The 21,291-nt window shown below is 43.2% G+C and overlaps 1 long non-coding RNA gene across 1 annotated transcript; it reads right to left on the bottom strand.

The window, feature by feature from the left end:
* Positions 1 to 13,371: 13,371 nt before the first annotated feature.
* On the bottom strand, positions 13,372 to 20,728 carry LOC114900980. Its single transcript, XR_003794982.1, has 3 exons — positions 20,554 to 20,728; positions 14,741 to 14,871; positions 13,372 to 13,875 (listed from the first exon to the last, which is right to left on the bottom strand). It is a non-coding gene; the product is annotated as an uncharacterized LOC114900980 (long non-coding RNA).
* Between the last annotated feature and the right edge of the window lie 563 nt (positions 20,729 to 21,291).

Genomic DNA, 21,291 nt, shown 5'->3' with positions numbered 1-21,291 from the left:
ATTCAGCTCAAAAAAGCAAAGTGACTTTGCTCAAGTGGAAGGCACAGTGCCGGGATGTAAGGACACTCCTTCTAATTCCACACTGATGCTGTGAACCACTCTCATACTGCTTTCTTGCCTCAGGAGGACGAAAATAAAAGATAGCGTGAAAGTCTAATGAATTACCTTGACTCTTGTCTCTATGCTGATGACCAAGTCAAGAGAGAAAAAGAGAAGGTCACTGCACAGCATATTTGAAACCCTGAGCTCCACCTCTGAATTTACAATTTATACTTTCAAGTGCCTTTAATGGAATAGTGTTGGAAAGGCGTAAATCAACAGGAGGTTAATCTGATGCTTTCAGGACATTTTGTTGCTGGGCTGAGCAGTGGCCTGACAGTGGAGGGGGCAGGTGAAAAGGGAAGCCTTTCAGGGGACATCATCCAATTTACATATATGAAAAAATTAGTGACTCAATTTTGACAGGGGCCCAGGAGACAGACTTTGGATTGAGTCATCATAGGTTATTTTCTGAATCCAATAGGCCAAAGTGATTTCATGGCTCAGAAGGCTAAAACAATTGGGACAGGATTTCTCAGGGTTTTGGAAACAAACCAGAATATGTTTTCCTTCTCTTGTGCAAAACTACAGTGCATTCATGCCTGGCATTCTGCGTGCACTTCTGGCGGTTTGACCTCAAGAAAACTACTGTAATTCCTCATTTGTTTCACTGATGGGAGATAAGGTCTACATATAAGTGAATCTTTCAGGTAATTGAGGATTAACCAATGGAGAGCTGAAAAACACTGAAATTCTGACCATTTGGGGAGGACCTTTTCCAAGTGGTAGTACACACCTTTGCACCTTCTGAGACTAGAAAATCAAAGGATGAATCAGGGTCAGTAGTAGGAGCATCACCTACCCTCCTGGACTGTCCACAGCAATGCTGCCAGTGGCAGGACAGCTCAGTGGTGAGTCTGGGCCTTGAGTCAAATTGATCCAACTTTGAATTCCCAGTTGTGCGATCTTATAGAAGTGAACTACCCTCTCAGACTCAGTTTCCTCAAACATAAAATGAAAATAGGGAATTCCCTGGCAGTCCAGTGGTTAGGACCCCATGCTTTCACTGCCGAGGGCCTAGGTTCAATCCTTGGTCTGAGAACTAAGAACCTGCAAGGTGCGTAGCACCACCAAAAAAAAAAAAAAAAAAAAAAAGAAAGAAAAGAATTCTTACCTCCTGGGGTTGTTGTGAGGATTAAAAGAGATCACGTACATACATAACATACACAGCGCTTTTAGTAGCACATGTGACAAACAGAATGTGCATGTATCATTATTATCAACGATGCAGCAAAAAGCCAGCTGTTATTATTGCCCCTGTACTAACCACCCCCAAAGACTGTTATTTTCATTGGAAGAGCACGGAGTTCACTGAGTTTTATGCCTGTTTTGTGTTTTTTATGATCTCTTTTTGAAGCGGGGAGGTGGTCTGGTCGTGTCCTTACTGCCCGTCTCTTCCTGCTGGGGGCACCTGTCACAAGTAGCCTCCCTCATACTTTCTCATTCCATTCACTCACCTAACATCCACTGGTGACAAAATACAAAGTAAAAAATAAAGGCCAAAAAACAGTTCCAGATACAGTTTTGAAAACTGAGAGGAGAGGGGGATGAATAAATGAATGAATGAATGAGTGTGTCATGGATGAAGGGATTGACAAGAAGGTCAATAGAGCAAGAGGAGATTCCATCAACCTGATAGGCCTCTCCCAGAGTGCACGCCTAATTTTCCATTGTCATCAGACATCTGCGAACAGCATCATAGAGTTTGCCTTTAGCGTGAGTGAAAGGTCTGGAAGAATCTCTCAAGTCCTTAAGAGCCCACCCTTCAAGATGCAGTTATTTAAACTTTGGTGCCTCAGACTCAACAGATCCAAAATACTAAGTGTTGGGAATTTCCTGGCAGTCCAGCTATTAGCACTCGGCACTTCCACTGCCGTGGCCCCAGGTTCAATCCCTGGGCAGGGAACTAAGATCCCACGAGCTGCGTGGTGCAGACATAAAACAAACAAAAAAAAACAACCACCAAAACCCAAAATACTAGGCATATGACATTCACAGCCAAAGCTGTCTCTCCTCCCTACATGCCTGTTCCGTCTGCTGACAATACATCCAGGGATGCTGCTGAACATCTGGGAGATGTTAGGACTCTGCCCCCTTGCTTGCCTCTCACCTCCAGTTACCGCAAAGAGATTCTCCTCTGTGATAACTCCTCTGCCCCTTTCCATTTCCCTTCCTCACCTCTGGTCGGAATTCCTTTGATTCCTTACTTAAATATTTGCTTGTGCCTTCTAGTGAATGCAATGTCACGGATGCATTTAGGGAGGAGGAATTCAAGGAGATGGGACTATGGCATCAAAGCTGCAAAGCTCAGGAAAAGAATGCGGGCTGGGAAAACTTGGTACACTTGGCAATAAGAGGTTTCTTTTTTTGGTTGTGATTTACTTGGGTGATTTTAGTCCAAAGTGCAATTCTAATCAGCACTGTACTGAAATATCGATGTGCACAACGACAGAGACTTGCCATTAGCATGAGTGTCAGATCTGAAAGGACTGGATGAGTCTCCATTCCATAACCTTTATTCTGCAGCTTTGAAAATTGGGCCCAAAGAAGTAAGTGGCTTGCCCAAGTGACTGACAGAGTCTCCGAGTCCCTAGATTCAGAGCCTAATGTTTTTTTCCACTGGGTCACTGGTTCTCAGCCTGGATTCACATTAGAATCACTTAGAGAGCTTTTTAAAAAAATACCTATGTCTGAGCTGAGCTTTCCTGCGGGACTCTGATGTAACTGTCCTGAGATGGAGCTCAAACCACTGGACAAGAGCTAGATCCATTCTATTCCTAGCTGAGCCTTTTACCCTCTCTCCAATTCAGTCCTGTCATATGAAATAAAGAAAAAAAAAAAGACCATTTCAATTCAAATGAAAAGCAGAATATAGTTAGTGAGTCAGAAAACATTCGAACCCAAATCACATGAGAGATAAATTTGTCCAGTGGTTTCTTAAAAATTTAACTGTGGATGCCTTTCTCCGAATGAATTCTTTTTTTTTTGGGTTCGCAGGCCTCTCACTGTTGTGGCCTCTCCCGTTGCGGAGCACAGGCTCAGTGGCCGTGGCTCACGGGCCCAGCCGCTCCGCGGCATGTGGGATCTTCCCGGACCGGGGCACGAACCCGTGTCCCCTGCATCGGCAGGCGGACTCTCAACCACTGCGCCACCAGGGAAGCCCCAGATGAATTCTTAAGGAGTGGCCCATTACTAAAACAGTTAAGGCTGGAGCTTGTTAAGTTGCTATGGGCATGAGGGCCCAAGACCAGGCAGTGGGGACAGCAGGGAGAGGCAGGGAGCCCCCCGCGGCAGTGACGAGTGAGGTGTTGACTGTGGTCTTCAGCACCCGCACCTGTGTTTCCCTGCTCACCTGTCAGGGAAAGTAGAAGAAACTCAGGGAGGAGGAGAACTGATTCAGTGGACCAGCGAATGCAAGTGGGAGGGGCCTGGGAAGTGTGTTTCTCCCATTCTAAGATGTCGGAGGTTGTAAAATGTACTGTTGATTGAATAACAGATTTGTGCGGATAAAAGCACCGCTATTTGCTGATGTCCACAATTTAAGAAAAATTAATGGAGAGTAGCATCCTTTTATCCGTACAGTTGATTACATAACTTTCTTTTTTGGTGAACAGCTAAAATTTTTATTTAAGTATATCCCGACTCTGAAAATTCTTGTGAATTCCCTTCTGCTGTCGGCAGGCATACATAGCACCCAGGTGACGTGTGATCTTCATACGTCAACTTGTAACCTTGGTCTCGTGAGCACCTTCACAATTGACCAGCCTATTGGGGTTCTAGATTGGCATTTCCTATTTGGTTAAACTCCCAGTTTCATTGGTTTTTTTTCCCCCCTTAATTGAATTACCTATTACTGGAAATAAACCGATTTTCTTGGAAATCAGCCAGGAGCTTTTCATGAATGGCTGTTCTGGAGCCTAAGGAAAAATTACTTTTTAGTTAAGAACCGACTGCATTAATCTTGCTTAACTTAGAAAAATCTAAGATATGTTCTGAGAGATTTGGTGATTTCAATGGCATTTTAATGTATTGGTATATGAGAGGCAGTCTTTGGCATATAAATAATTTTTGTCTCAAGCCTGCAGTGCAGTGTAAGATTATGAAGACAAATTTAGATGAGAGTTACTGAGATCCGCATTTAAGATTCAGCAATGCACGATGGCACCAGCGCAAAGAATTCAACGGTGGGGAAGACTGGGTGAGCACACACCTTGCGGGAAGAACGCAACCTGCGCGTGGGCAGGCAATGACCGTCAGACCACTCGTCATGACCTGGACCTAGAGATGCTCCAAGGGTTGTCTTTTAATTTTTGATGTTAGCTGTAGGATGCGTCTTTCAGAACTGTGAATCATGTAAGAAAATATTAGGTAAATATGGAGCTTGAAAAGGGGAGTCCAGGGAAGGAGCTCGGATTTTCTGTAGTTTGGGCAGGTGGGGACACAGAGTCATTACAATTTACATACGCCCTTAGTTTGTAGCCCCAGCTTGCTGGGATCTGAGGCCATATCAGATATAGTGACATATGGATAGGGAAGTGAGGGATAAACAATTTTTAAGAATTCATTTGTTATGGACTGTGTTTTTGGTTTTAAGACCTTGAGTGAGAAGCCCGGGAATTCACAAAATTGCAAAGGAAATGGTGAAGGCAAGACTCAAAGACTTGCCTTTGGAAGATGGCATAATCCATCACTCCAGAGCAAAAATCTCCTCTAGCCCCTGCGTGTGGAGGAGAGATAAACCCCCTCCCAGGCCTAACACAGAACTCCAGACCACGATTAACTGCTCCCCCTTTTCTTTCCAACTATAATGGTCCCTGTTGGAGGTGGGGGAAGAGAGAGAATACGACTTGCTTCCATTTTCAAGGTTTGCCCTGACAGATGGTAGTCCGAGAACAAGCAGAGGCTTTATAATCCACAAAAAGGACTAGCTTGATGAAAGTGAGGTTGCTGTTGTGAAATTAGAAGCAACAGTTGAGACTTAATTCTGACCTAGTGATACCACCATAAATAAACTATTAATAAAATCATTTCAATTTTGTTTAGTAATTTTAGATCGCGGACAGGAAGGTCACACTGTTTTGCTCTCCAGGTGCCTGAAGCAAAGTTCTGGGGTTTTCTCAATATACCCATAACAGTTTCTGTATGAAGAGAGCTGGAAGAATTTCAATAGCGTGTTGGGCATTCTTAACCATCGTTTGGAGGCATCACCTTGGCCATGTTTGTGGACAAGGTGGTAAGGGGCATCCAAATCTATGCATGAAGAGGAAGTGGTCCTAGAGTTAGATGGGCTGTATGAACCCAGTTGGACCACTTGATATCTTGAGACTAAAGAATCTTTCCATTTCTCAGACTCTGGCAGGAGTAAGAGAATGTCCTGAATATTTATAAAATTCAATGACCTCTTTCATCGTTTAATTTCTGGACCTCAGTTTTCCAAGTCTTTCCAGAATGGAGAAGTGCCATTAGCTCCCCCTGCAGGTCTGAGTCTTTCCTGCCAGGGAATTCCTGGAGGTACGCTGTGAAAATGGATTCAGGAGAGAGAATCAATCATGTTTCACAGATGGAACACTTCAACTGGGTGGAATTGACCCGTCTTTCTGCTGGGAGCTGCACATCCTGGGAAAGCACCTGGGTCTGAGCCTATAAGAACATATATATGCCACAGGAGCACACGGACTCAAACAGGAATTCCAGGGCCCAGGTAGTGAGTTCCCTGCACAAAATGCATTTTTAAATATTCTCTTATCTCTTTCCTTTGTAAGCACCATGACCCTTTGGTAGATTCATCACAGCTAAAATTGCCTCTGGGAGAACCTTGGGCTAAGAAGCGACACATGTACCCATGGCGTGTTAAGTCCACAAGTTTTTCTCAAGAAGTTTTGGACTGTCCCAAATTTTAAATGCTAGTTTGCTGATCCATTCATTCATTCAATAAATACTGTGACAGGCATTCTTACATGTGACCGATATGTGACAGATCTTGTTTTAGGCACCTGGATAAAGTGAGGACCAAGACAGACTAATCCTGGCTTCATGGAGCTTAAGTACCAGTGGAGAAGACACAATAAACAAGGACATGAACAAACGTATAATTTCGTGCGGAGATAGTGCTATAAAGAAAATAAAACAGGATAAAGGGTTGGAGTGACTGGTGGGCTTTACTCTTTTCTAGAGAGTGGTCAAGCTCGGTTCACTCAGAACCCAGATAAAGTGGGTCAAGATGTGGGTGAAGAGCCTTTCAGGGGCGGAAACAGCAAGTACAAATGCCCAGGGGCAGGAATGAGCTTGGTGTGTGCCAGGAACAGCAGGAAGGCCTAGAATAGAGAGGGTTAAGGGGACAGTAATAGGAGATGGGGTCTAAGAAGTAGGGGAGTGGGCAGGATTCATTATGTAGGATCTTATAGACTATGGTGAGAAGTTGGGATTTATTGAGAGATGAGAAGCCATCGGAGCCCTGGGAGTAGTGGAGCAATGTGATCTGATTTATGGTTTGAAAACTTCACGCTGGCTACTGTGTGGAGGAAAGGCTCAAGGAGAACACGTGTGCAGCCAGAGAATCTAGTCAGGTGGCCCCCCGTAGAAGCTTAATAAGAGGTGTTGGAGGCTCACTGTTAGTCAGCGTAGTGGGAAGAAACGGATACATTCTGGATGTGTTTTGAGGGTAGAGCCTTCGGACTTGCTGGTGAACTGGGTGTGGGAAGCGAGAGAAAGATATTAAGTATACTCCTGGGGTTTTGGTCAGCTGGGCAATTAGCAGCTGGGCAATTAGCTGAGCTTGGTAGACTGGGGGAGGCACCCACTGGAGGTGGTGCGTGGAATCAGGAGTTCTGCTTGGACAAGTTAAGTTCAAGAAACTTCTTAGTCACCCATCTGGAGATGTCGAGGTGGCAGCTGGATACACGAGTCTGGAACACATGCTCAACGCAGGAATAACTGGGAGAAACTATTTCTGGAAAGAGGAGCTCCGTTCTGCAAGATGTTGTGACACTGGGTTGGGAGCCTGCTCCTCTGCTGGGTCTCGGTTTTCTTATTTGTGAAATGGTGGGCTTGGCCGGTCTCTAAGGGTCCTTTCTGATAGGCAAGTATAAAATAGAACATTAGCTTTAAATTCAGGGAGGAGCAGCGTGGGCTAGGCTGCTGCAGTTGGGGCATAAAACCAAAAAGAGGTATAAGACCCACAGAAGACTGGCAGCTTATCTTAGGAATTGGAATTGGAAATGTGTCTTTGCAAAGCAAACATAGCTGCTGCTCGTGGTGAAAGTGGGGGAAGGAAACACTTCAGCAGCAGAGGGTGGACTTGCTCAAAGCAAAGCAGTGAAACATCCGGTATAAACAGGATCTGTGGGGAAGGGCAGTGAAGTGGTGCTGCCATCAGAGTCCTCTCCCCTTATCACCACGACCAATACCAGTGGACACCTGTGTCTGCTAGGAACACTGCTGTTCAAGAAAGAAAATGTCGAGAGGATTTCTGGTTTGGGTTTTTGCTTTATTTTTTCCCCATACTGTCCTAAATTGCCTGGATTCAATTTCAGTTTAATTTTTGTCTCATTTTTCTGAAGGAGTCCTTAGTGTCATACAGCTTTACAAAGTGCTGTCACATCTCTTACCCCCTCACTTGAGCAGCAAAACAGTCCTGTGGGCTAGGAAGGTTATTATCTAATCTTGTTTTAGAGATGAAGAAACTGAAGGTCAGAGAGGTTAAGTAACATGTTCAAGACTGCAAAGACAACAGAGGGATGAACTTATTTTTGAACTCAGGCTTTGCAGATCCCCAATTCTTTCCTCTTATCATTATTCCATTTGACTTTCCAAACTGAGAGGCTTGATAAAGATTACTTGACCAAATTCCTGATACTGCTATGGCACAATTATTTAGTGCTTTCCTTTTTAGATTGGAATGTAATTTTAAATGACCTTGGTTTAGGTTTTCATGTTGCTTTATTAAGTTCTCCTTACATTGCTAATGTATCAAGACCTGTGACACAATTCTGAAATCGTTTTTTCTTAAGTATTTCAAATAGAACCATTAGGCAGTGCAGCAAGTTTAGAATTATTGGGCTTTCTCTTCCATAATGATATTCAGCAGAAGGGAGGGGAGACCACAGCAGTAGTAAGAGGGAAGATGTTTTTTTTTTTTTTGAGGTACGCGGGCCTCTCACTGTTGCGGCCTCTCCCGTTGCGGAGCACAGCCTCCGGACGCCCAGGCTCAGCAGCCATGGCTCACGGGCCCAGCCGCTCCGCGGCATGTGGTATTCTCCTGGACCAGGGCACGAACCCGTGTCCCCTGCATCGGCAGGCGGACTCTCAACCACTGCGCCACTAGGGAAGCCCAAGAGGGAAGATTTAAATATAAGTTCATGCATTTCAGTGCGTATGAGTTGTAGAATGAGAGAGTCAGGTGATTCTGATCCAGAAGAAGTCTACAATTTGTTGCAGTTACTGTTGCTGCATAACAAATTATCCCCCAAATGAGATTAAAATAACCATTTACTACTCTCACTGATTCTGCGATCAGGCATTTCAACAAGGTAGTGGGATGGCTCTGGAGCCTCATGACGTCTGGAAAGGTGAGTCAGCAGCTACGGGATGGACACTAACATGTCTGGTGGTCGATCTAGCTGTTGGGTGGAACCTCAGATGGGGCTGTTGGTTGGAGAATCCACGTGTGGCCTTTCCATGTGACTTGGGCTTCCTCACGGCGTGGAAACTTCTTACATGGAAACTCTGCTCCAAAAGTGAGTTTCCCAGAGAACAAGGAAGAAGCTGCATTGCCTTTTTAATTTAGCCTCAGAAGCCATGCGTCATCACTTTTTTACATCTTGTTGGTTACAAGCAAGTCACAAGCCTGCCTAGATTCAAGGGCAGCGGACATAGACCCTGTCTCTTGATGGAGGGGTGGCAAGTTCACATTGTAGGAGAACGTATAGGATGGAAGATATTGTTGCAGCCCGCTTTGGAAAAAAATTACCTGCCATTCTAGTGAGGATATGTTGTCTTTGGGTTTCACCAACAATAGTGAAGGGACAGACTTGTCAAGCAAACATCATTAAAGTATGTTTGGGTGTGTGGCTTACGGCCAATCACAGTTGATCAAGTTTGAATCGGTTCCCTCAACCACCCAACCCAGGAATCAACCTGCCTAAAGCAACACCTAATAAGTGGCAGATACTGAGCTAAGAGCCAAGAAGACAACAGTGAATCAAAAATGTGTCCATCCTCAAGGAGCTCCTGCATCTTAAACTTTATGTATGTAAAGCTATAGCTGGGGTAGAATTTTTCAAATACAGATCCCTGTCTCCCTTCCACCATCCTAATTCAGTGTGTCAGTTCCACTGAGAGCCCAGGAATCTGCACTGTAACAGGCCCCTCGGGTGGTTCTGGGACAACAGAGGAGGGCACTTTGAGACTCATGGGTCCAACAGAGCAAGCAGTTTTGTTCAGAGTGAGCTTCAAAATCATCCTTTTTGCCTGCCCTGTGAAAACCCCTCTGGGCCCTTTAAAAAGATTTAAATAGGGCTTCCCTGGTGGCGCAGTGGTTGAGAGTCTGCCTGCCAATGCAGGGGACACGGGTTCGAGCCCTGGTCTGGGAAGATCCCGCATGCCGCGGAGCAACTGGGCCCGTGAGCCACAATTACTGAGCCTGCGCGTCTGGAGCCTGCGCTCCGCAACAACAGAGGCCACGACGGTGAGAGGCCCGTGCACCACGATGAAGAGTGGGCCCCGCCTGCCACAACTGGAGGGGGCCCTCGCGCAGAAACGAAGACCCAACACAGCCATAAATAAATAAATAAATAAATAAAATATTTAAATATATTTTACCAGCTGGCACAATATTAAGCTTTGTCAGTAGAGGGCGCTAGAGAGAGGTTGCAGGAGGAAACAGGTTTTGCTTTCCGGTTCTGGTGTGCGTGCCGGGCAGGCTCCTGCACTTTGCAGCTTCTCCAGCACAAGGCTCCTGCAGCATGTGCAGCTTCCCCAAAGTGTGGCTCCTACAGCGCACAGTGGCCAGCAGCACCTAGTGGCCAGCAGCTTTCCCGGGCAGCCCCTCTTGGGCAGTTCTGTAGCAGAGAGCCTCTAGTGAGACACCTCCTGTGAACAGCTTCCCCCGTAACTAAGAGGGTGATTTCTGACCAGTTCCAGAGTGCAGATTTCCAGCGAGTTCCACAGCACCACAGTGACTTCTGTGCTATCCAGTGGGCCAAGGCTGGCCCTACCCCTCCAGTAGGATCTGGATCTCAGCACTGGGGGGGGGTGGGGTCTGTACCTTGGACTCTTGTCGCAGTCCTAGGTGGAATGACTGCTCCTTGTATCTGCTATTCCTGTATTCTTTAGCATTTTCTTTACTTCTTTTTAGTCAATCCTCTGTTACTCCAACCTCCTGCTATAGTTAATAATTCTTTATATTAAACTCTGCTTTTTCAAATTACTATGTGGTTCTTCATACAGTTGTCCAACAAATAGTCACTCCCTTTCCATCAGTCTCTATGGGGGAAATGTATTTTCCTGCCCCATTGACGTTGGACTTGGTTGGCCATATGAGCTGCTTTGGCCGATAGATATGGGCAGAAACCTTGGGTTTAAGAGGCATCGCACGTTTCTACCTGTACCAGGTGGCCAGGACCATCCCTCCAGCCTGGGTTCCTAAACGACACTGTCCAATCCACAGACCTGTGAGCTTGAGGCTCAATTATTAACATTTTAAGCCACCGAGATTGGGGGTGGGTGGGTAGGGAAGTTGTTACATAGCACTATTGTGGCAATAATAAACTATTTCAGGGGTAGCTGCTGCAAATACGAGGTAGGACATGTGGGAGAATTCATTCATTTGTGCCCTCAAAATTCTGCCTTGTGTATTTGATGATTTCTTTTCATATTTATAATGGCACAAAGTGAAAATAATGCACACTTCACATTTTATCTAAAATGTTTTGCAGTTCTGTATAGAGGTGTTTACATTTCACTTTATCATTTTCAACTCATCTACTTAAAATGTTGAGTAAAGAATGCTATCAATGCTTTCACTTTGCGAGTCATGGTTTTACGTAGTGTATACCCCATAATCTGCACAGGAAAGGGAGAGTCGGAAAAATTGAATCCTCTCTTTCAGATCTTTCCACTGTGTGTACTGGTCATAGCGATTTCTAGAAGAAAGGTCTTGATACTACTGCCAAATTGCAGCTTCATAAGCATATGCTGAGTGAGCTGTTTTCCACGGGGACGACTCATCCAGTTGGCGTCATCCTACACAGTGAGCTGCTAAAGATACCACGGTCTCAGGGCCGATGCCAAGTGGCTATGAGAATTCTACACAGCTGATAGCTTGCTCTGAGTCCCAAATTGGAAACATGAGCTTTGCCCACATAAGAGGTTCCAACTAACTTGACAAATGAATCCTCAAATGCTCCTCATGACCACTTGTTTAAAAAAGCTCAAGTGATTTTTTCATTGGCTCAACTGCTGTGGAAGGTTGCCTTTTACCAAAAGAAAAAAAAGACAAAAATCAAGTGGAATATTTCCTAAGGCAGGGTAGAAAGAACAACATATCAAAAAGGACAGGAAGTTCCACTGCTGAAAAAAAAAAAAAAAAAGATGGAGATTCCTGATCAAGGAGCCACATTTTTTGGAAAGTGAGCTGTACTGTTTTATTTTTAAAATGAGATGCCCTAAATGACACACGCTTTACAGCAGGCATTCTGTGTACTAACCTCTCCCCTGGTTTCATTTATTTTTTCTACCCTTATTTGCCCTTTGCCCCAATTTCCTTAACTCTTTTTTTTTTAAATCCTGTATTGCATGTTTTTATAAGATGTTGGAACATTAATACAATGTAAGGTGCTAATAAGTAAAAATGTCATATTTCAAAGTATTAATAACTTTATAAATTTCTTGTGACAGATTATTTTAGGTGAGTCTGCTTAAAATAGCTCAAATCAAATTCCCTAATTGAATATAAAATAAATATTCCAGATTTCTGAAATCAAGAGCTAAGCAGTTACCTCAGAATACATATGCATTTATATGTATTCAGATATATATTGATTTCAGATCTCATATATATATATATATAGGTATATACATATATATATATATATATATATAGATATAGATAGATAGATAGAATGAGACTTTAACACAAACTTTCAGCTACAGTTTCAGGAGTTCACTGCCCAGCTAAAATAGCCTTATTAGTGAATTATGACACCAAACTCAAAAACCAGCCCTACTGCTTTAGTCAGATTGCCTCTTTTCACCTGGTATCATTATGCTGTATGTATTCATACCCATATGTACTGGTCAAGGGAAAAAAGAATTAATCAGTAGTCGAAGAAATGGAACCAGGTAGGAGTATGGTTGTCACAAAATGATAGTGAACACTTGCCCCAACTTCTAAAGAGCTGTCCGAAAATTAAGACATTTTCTCACGGCTACAGCATGAACGAAAAGAATGTTAGAGCCTCAAAACGCATAGCCTAGCAAGGGGGTCACCTCTGTCTCTAGAGGGAGTCTGGGACTGTGAATCCTGCTGTCTCGGGTCCAACTCCTGGTTCTCATGTTAACCAGCAGTGTAGCCCTAGGCAGGGAGGAGCCCTGCCCAGTGTAGCCCTGGGCACCTTAGCCTCTCAAGCCCCAGCTCCCTCATTTCTAAAATGAGGGTCATGATCCCTATCTGACAAGATAATGTGAAGATTCAACTATTTATATCTCTTACGCCAGTGACCGGCACGTGACAAGGGCTCAATAAAAGTAGTCATTATTATGCCTAGATCATAATTAGAACAGTCATGAAATGTAAAATGATTCATAAAAGCACAGCAGATCTAGATGTAGCTGAAATTGCTACAATTCACTGCTCAAACAAGATTCAACTTTTACCAGCAACCCAATTTTCCTTCTGCACCAAATTAAACACTGCAGTGCGACAGAGAAGAATGATTCTTTGCAAGGATTGTAAATATATTCTCAAAGTGAAAAATGAAATGAGAGCCTGTCTATGGACAACTGAGTAGGCTTGTGACGACGTTTCTACTGAAGCTGTCTTTAGAGGATCTGAAAGAATTTTGCAGAGTACTGGACGTGATGTTCAGCTACTTCGAAAGCTGACAAGTCCTAAGCAATATATTGCCTTGTTATAAATAACAAGTCTATATTGCCTTGTTATAAATAACAAGTCAGTGTTACAATCTTGTCTCTTGTTCACCAGATTACATGATTGACTAAGTTGCCATATGTTAACAAATTTTTAAAGGCTTTTAACTATGCAACATTTCCATCTTTCTTCTAAGTCTGATTTTTTCCACCCCGAATACGTTTTTAAATTAATTTTTATTGGAGTATAGCTGATTTACAATGTTGTGTTAGTTTCTGCTGTACAGCAAAGTGAATCAGTTATACATATACATATGTCCATGGTGTCCATGATATCCATATATCAATTTACATTCCCACCAGCAGTGCAGGAGGGTTCCCTTTTCTCAACACCCTCTCCAGCATTTGTTGTTTGTAGATTTTTTTGATGATGGCCATTCTGACCAGTACAAATACATTTTTAACTCTCTTAACATTACCTCCTAAGTCAACCAGAGGTTGTTTAAGAAATAGACAAATGTAAAACTACCTTACAAAATGGGAAAGCAGTTCAACGCATGGGTTCCAAGCTCCGTGAATGTCAGCGTGAGCCTGTCTCCCAGGACTGGTTTCTCTCCTCGCACGTGGTCTGTGGCCGACTCATCTGCCTTTATCCCCTGCTTGGGCTTGGGTAGGATCCAGGTGCAAATCCTGCCATATAGGAAGAGTATTCGAAGCTTTATTTAGGTCTTCTTTGATTTTTTTCATCAGCATTTTGTAATTTTCTGCATACAGATCCTGTACATATTTTAAGTGTATAACCCAAGTATTTCATTTTCTTTGGAGTAAATCATAAATTGTAGAAAGGCTAAGAATTTTTAAAAATCAAGTTATTAATAACAACAAAGTGCACAGATCTTAAATGTGCAGTTCAATGAGTTTTAGCAGTTGTATACAGTTGCTACATTTAGCAATTGTATACACCGTCACCACGAATACAACATAGAGGACATTTCTGTCACCACAAAAAATTTCCAACATTCCTTGTACCTCTTTCCCATCAGTTACTGATCCCATATTCTCATACTTACCCCACAATGGCTTCTCATTTTTTCCCTAGGGCTAAAGTTTAATACATGGAATTTTATATCATCTTAGGTTATAGACTGTCCCACATAATGGTGACTGTCTGATATCTGCAACCACTTATATTGGAAGAATGAGATATTGATGCCAATTAAGATATTTATGGCCTTGTTCAAAAAATATTTCTTAACGAAGTTTTAAAAACATTTTCTTATAAGATTATAATTAAAGTGATAAAAAATTTTTCCATTTCAAACCTTGAGTTTGAAAGTTCACTATTCTGATAGAAAATTTTATTTTGGCTGTTTCAACTATATGTGTAAAGATAGATGGATAGAAATAAAACCAGTAAGAAATGTGGATGATTCTTGCGTGTCTCTGCATTTTCCAAATTTTTTTGCTGCAAGCATACACTGCTCTTAGAATAATGCAATAACATCCATGTAAAATGTATTTTTTTAATAATCATGTTGAACCCCTTTATATTTACTTTGGTTAAAGTGTCAGAGAAATGTTTTTATTTCAGAGGCCCCAAGGTCTTCAATTGTGGCACTTGTCCTGTTTCTTCTCACACAAATGTTAATTGGCTCCTTGGTGCTTTTATATTAACTGTGACACATTCTGGGAAAAGATAAAAGATACCATTATAGATAAGAGAAAGTATTAACCAGGTTTGTTTTACTTACAGGAATAGGCAAAGTTCTGTTTCTCCAAGTTTTAATCTACATTCTTTCCAGCTCATAATACATAGCGATGCTATAATTTCTTTTTCCCTCTTTTTTGAAGAAAAATGAGTAGATATTTAAAAAACAATGTGAGTTTAGTGAAATGGTCATGACACATGTGCTGGGCTGGATTTACCTGGCTGTGAATACTCAAAACCCTGAGGCCTCACAGCTGCTAATCAATCGCGCTTCATGCAAGGTAGGTGTTGAGTTTATATTTCATTTATATGCATTCCATATTTGTTGATACTATAAAATTCATGCTAAAACGCTTTATTGATAACTATACCACGAGATAAATCAGCTTAACTGCTTTAATAACTTTATTCTTATTATTACGACTATAATTAATCTTTGACAATAAAACATTTCTTGATTAAACAATTTAAATAAACATAATTGGTTAAGCTTAGTTACAGTCTATTAACCTTTTTTGGGGGGGTGCTATAATAAAAGTTTATAGCAGCGTTGTTCACTAGAACTTTCTGTGTGACAGAAATGATCTCTGTGCTGCCTAATGTGCAAGATACCAGCCACATGTGACCACTGAGCCCTTGAGATGTGGCTGGTGTGACTCAAGAATTGATTCCATTTTATTTGATTTTAAACTAATTACAATTTAGATTTACATAGCCCCATGTGGCCAGTGGCTACTGTTTGGATGGTGAAGGTTTTATTTTTTTATTGGCTGCGTTGGGTCTTCGCTGCTGTGTGCGGGCTTTCTCTAGTTGCGGCGAGCGGGGGCTACTCTTTGTCGTGGTGCGTGGGCTTCTCATTGCGGTGGCTTCTCTTGTTGCGGAGCACGGGCTCTAGGCACGCGGGCCTCAGTAGTTGTGGCGCACGGGCTTAGTTGCTCCGCGGTATGTGGGATCTTTCCAGCCCAGGGCTGGAACCCCTGTCCCCTGCACTGGCAGGAGGATTCTTAACCACTGCACCACCAGGGAAGGCCCTGGATGGTGAAGTTTTAAAGAGTAAGGTTCAAACCAAGATAAAAGTCAGCCCCTACTGCATACAGCTGTTTGTCCTGTATGAACTGGGAAATTCTCTCTATCACTGAAATTCACACCTTTGTGAGAAACAAGAGCTCTGCTGAGACCAAAGAACCAAAATGACGACTGTTTTCATCTTAATGTGATTTATGGACACATCAGACCAACCAAGAACAGATTCCTTTCCTGATATAAAAGGAAGAGATCAGGGTTTCCCTTGTGGCACAGTGGTTGAGAGTCTCCTGCCGATGCAGGGGACACGGGTTCGTGCCCCGGTCCGGGAAGATCCCACATGCCGCGGAGCAGCTGGGCCCATGAGCCATGGCCGCTGAGCCTGCGAGTCCCGAGCCTGTGCTCCGCAACGGGAGGGACCACAACAGTGAGAGGCCCGCGTACTGCAAAAAAAAAAAAAAAAAAAAAGGAAGAGATCAAGTCAGTATAATTCATGCTGCTTTAACTCCCACGTATTTGTAAGTTATTATTAGCTTAACATGGCCTGAACATGATCACTAGGATGAGTGTTCATGCATTCCGGTGTCAGGTGTTCATTTCCTTGTAAATAATTATTTTAAAAACATGATGTCTTCTCCTTACTTTACTGAGAAAGGGATGTTTTCCTCTTGAGAATTACCCAGAGCCCAAAGTTGCACCATCTCTTCTTCTTCTTTTTTTAATAGATTTATTTATTTATTTATGGTTGCATTGGGTCTTCGTTGCTGTGCGGGGCTTTCTCTAGCTGTGGCAAGTTGGGGCTACTCTTCCTTGCGGTGCGCAGGCTTCTCACTGCGGTGGCTTCTCTTGCTGCGGAGCACAGGCTCCAGGCACGTGGGCTCAGTAGTTGTGGCACGTGGGCTCTAGAGCACAGGCTCAGTAGTTGTGGTGCACGGGCTCAGTTGCTCCGCAGCCTGTGAGATCTTCCCGGACCAGGGCTTGAACCTGTGTCCCCTGCACTGGCAGGTGGATTCTTACCTACTGCGCTACCAGGGAAGTCCTGCACCATCTCTTCTTAATGGGACGTTTCCTTTCATCATTTTCTTCATGAAATTTGACCACTCCATCCCACGTTTTCAGTCTTATTCTCCATTCTATGCATGGAAACAGCTTTGTGGAAAGGCTGGCTTTGCATCGTTATCAAGAGGACAGTGTTATAAGCCCCAAGCAGCCTTGTGGCCCTTGGATATGAAACCCTACCCCACCATGCCCTCCGGCCCTGTTGCTTTACGTCCGGGCTGGCAGACCCGGCTTCACCCAGGACCCCACGATCCTGCCAGCTCCGTAACTCCACCATCTCTCATGAGTCACTGGCAGTGAGATGAAGAATGACATTCTCAGGTCCTTACTCGTCCTTCCACTCATGGGCTCCCCATTCAGACCTAAGGACATCGGCGATCAGCTCACCTTCTTGACAACAGGTCTAGGTCTACTCTGAATAGTTCTCCTTCCCCAAAGGAGCACGTTTTTCTGTGGAGATTTCTGAAGACAGTCCACTGATTACTTTGCATCCAGCCAGGTCCTCCCAGACCTTGTGGACCAAGACATCTGAAACAGTGCCACTGCCTCCATGGCTTTCCCTGCTCCGGAGAATGGCTGGCCAGGAGGGGTGCGTGCACACACTTCAAACGGGACTGAGAAAGCCCTGGGCATGGTCAGAAGCCTCCACACTGTGGAGCTGCTGCCTCTCCATGGCAGGACTGCAAGGACAGCCACGGGAGGCTCAGCGCACAAACACGTGCCCTCAGGGACAGAACAGTCACAGCCGACTGTATTAATTAACCACAACTGGCTCCAAGCTCTCCACCTCTTGGGCTTCCCAGAGCTGATACACAGGTAAGGACAGCTAGGGCCTTTGGACACTTAGTCCTGAAGACAACAGCACTGTGGCAACCTTAGGAAATTAACAGCACAAGTGTTATAATTTCTCACTTTCTTAATGGAAGATAAAATCTGTGACTCCCCATCTATTTCTCTGGGAGTCGGAACTCATTTGGCTGCAGCTGGACCTTTCGCTGCAACAACGATCTGATCATGGAAGGCTGGAATGTTCTGGATTCCCTGATCCATCACTCTGCTAGCACACGGGTCAGAAAAGCGTCCGTTAGAAGCAGCACTGTGCCCGCTACCGTGTCAGAAGCCCCTCTGATGGATGGAAGAAAATTTGAAGTATAAATATGTTTAGTTACAGCCTCAAAGCAGAATTCGGATCAGCCTCATTTCTGTTAGATTTTTTAAATTTATCAAATACTTACATAGTATGTACTGTGTGCCAGCCCTGTACATTAGAAATACTTCAAAAGTAAGTACTTAGAAACATGAACTCATTTAATCCTCATATAACAACCCTAAGCATTTGATTGCTTTTTTGGATACGTAGTAGATATATCTCCTTTTCATCTCCCCAGTCCGGTTCCCATCGGATACTAGGACCAAACCAGGAACCCAAACTAAACAGACATCTGTGTTCCAATGCAATTCCAAGCCACTTTTGGAAATTTAATCAAAGTTATTAAAAGCAAAACACCCTAGTCTATAACTTCAATATAACCTACACATTTTCTAAAATGGCTGAAGCAGAAAATAAAAATAATCTTGTTTCAATCTAAACGTCCATCAACAGATGAATGGATAAAGATGTGGTACGTGTATACAATGTAATACTACTCAGTCATAAAAAAGAATGAAATAATACCATTTGCAGCCACATGGATGGACCTAGAGATTATCATATTAAGACAGACAGACAGAGAAAGACAAATACCACATGATATCACATATATGGAATCTAAACTATGACACAGATGAACTTATCTATGAAACAGAAACAGACTCACAAGACACAGAGAACAGACTTGTGGTTGCCAGGGGTAGGGAGGGATTAGGAGTTTGGAATAAGTAGTTGCAAATCATTATGTATAGAATGGAACTATATCCTACTGTACAGCCCAGGGAACTGTATTCAGTATCCTGTGATAAGCCTCATGGAAAAGAATATGGAAAAGAATGTACATACATGTATAACCGAATCACTTTGCTGTACAGCAGAAATTAACACAATGTTGTAAATCAACTATACTTCAATAAAATAACTTTAAAAAAATATTTTTTCCTTGCCAGTAGTCACTTCTCTCCTCAAGCCCCCTCCACCACAAGAGGGAGAAACCTGATATTTACTGAACACTTATTTTAAGCTGGATACCATGTTTCCCTCTCTCAGACTGACCGCTTAATGGGTAATCACCCTGAGCTCAGAGAGGTTAAGTACAGGACTTACAGGCTTATGCTACTAAGTGGAAGATCCAGGATTCAAGCCCCCTTCGTCCCCCTCTTTGAAGGTGGGGACCCTGCCTGCTTGTCTTTGCATATCCAGCGCTGACACAATGTACAATGTACATTTGTGGAATGAATGAAGGAACACATTCCAATCTTCCTGACTCTAGGTGGTTTTCCCTAGGATTACTGTGCAGTCGTCTTTCTAAAATACAAATCCGACCTTACCACTGACTGGTAAAGAGTGGCAACCCTTTATCCTACAGGAACTGGAGAGCCCTGAAAGCTCTATCACAATGTTTTTCAAACTGTGGCTTGTGACTGATGAAGTCTTTAAAAAGTGAAATGGAATCCGTGGAAGAGTGTATTGCAAGGGAGTGAGGAAAGTATTGTTTGGGAAACATCTGTGTGTGTGCTGGACATTTAAAACGTCATCCTCGCTGCCCTTTGACCTCTCTCTGCCTTTGCACATATTGTTTCTTCATCTGGAATGTTCTTCCCTTGCTCTGCCTGGGGACCCCTAACTATCCTTCAAGTCCCAGTTTAAATGCATCAGCCACTCGATTCTCAGCCATTTAATTCTCATCCCTTCCTCTGTTTCCTGGGTGGTAGTTACTTGTTTGCTGGTCTCTCCTATTGCTGGGGGGAAAGGCAAGGACCATGTCATGTTTTGAGTTTCTTTTTTATTTTTTTTTAATTAAAAAAGTTTTTTTGGCTGCACTGTGCAGCATGCGGGTTCTTAATTCCCCGACCAGAGGTCGAACCCACACACCGTGCAGTGGAAGCTCAGAGTCTTAACCACTGGACTGCCAGGAAAGTCCCCTTTGTTTTTATCTTTCGAACGCCTATAACAGAGCTTGTCTCAGAAAGGACTCTGCTATGTTCACTCTTTTATAGACCTTTGCTTGCAGTTAATCCTTATTGAACATCAATTTCTTAATATGCCTTATAATTTCCCATTACTGTCATATTCGGCTTTTTACAAAAATTTATTATTTATTTGTTTCGGCTGTGCTAGGTCTTCGTTGTGGCATGTGGGCTCTTTGTTGCAGTGCACGGGCTTCTCTAGTTTCGGCGTACGGGCTCTCTGGTTGTGGTGCAAGGGATCTAGAGCATGCGGGCTCAGTAGTTGTAGCGTGTGGGCTTAGTTGTGGTATGTGTGATCTTAGTTTCCTGACTAGGGATCAAACCCAGGTCCCCTGCATTGGCAGCGCAGAATCTTAACCGCTGGACCACCAGGGAAATCCCATATTCAGCTTTTAACAGCAATATAATTCCTCTATAACTAAAGCTTAAAAATAATGAAAAGTTTGAAAACAACTCACATCCATTGTGATTCTTAGATTTGTCTTGAATGAGGTACCACGTAACACGTTGGTGATGTTATCTGCTCTTTTTTTCCCCTACTCCCAACATTGATGCGACCCCATTTAAATTAAGAATGCCATCGGGGCAGATTTCAGAAGATCCATACATTTCTTAGCGTAAAGAAACCGTGATCAAAAAGAGGCTGATTGACTCTGGAGGAATAAAGCAGAACACAAAGATTAGTAAAACTTACACTTCGGAATTCAAATAGAATCTCTCTTTATAAATAAGTTGATTATGGGAAACGAAAGACACTTAAAGGAAACAAGCCTCATAGAACTCTGGTTAAACCTGAAAATAATTTTCCCCCATCAATTTCACATATGTTCTTTATTTTTCCATTACAACAGCTGCCTTTGGGGCAGCTAGAATAAATTCTAGAAGAAATGTGCGAAGGAGCTCGGTTACCAATCTGATGTAGGGTGGGTGATTTACTTTTCTTTCTGCCTACACAGCAACCTATGCTTCAGGACTGAAATGCTGCAAAAATGCTGGGCAGCGCTTTCCAGCCCAACCGCATAACCACTCCATTCATGAGTGGAGAGATTCTGTGTTGGAACATGCTCAGCTTACAGACCTGTGGGCTGCGTTCCTGGGCCCACATTTCAGAGCAGTGTAAACAGTTGAAGTGGCCACCTTTGTAGGTACCACTCCCAGGTTTTAAAAAGACTAAGGTTTTACCTCCTCTCACCAGA

Source organism: Monodon monoceros, unplaced genomic scaffold (genome assembly GCF_005190385.1).
Source record: "Monodon monoceros isolate NGI ecotype Baffin Bay Population unplaced genomic scaffold, NGI_Narwhal_1 Super_Scaffold_19, whole genome shotgun sequence".
In the NCBI taxonomy this organism is placed as follows: Eukaryota; Metazoa; Chordata; class Mammalia; order Artiodactyla; family Monodontidae; genus Monodon; species Monodon monoceros.
Note: the sequence above shows the minus strand (reverse complement) of the source record. Positions and strands in the feature narration are given on the sequence as shown.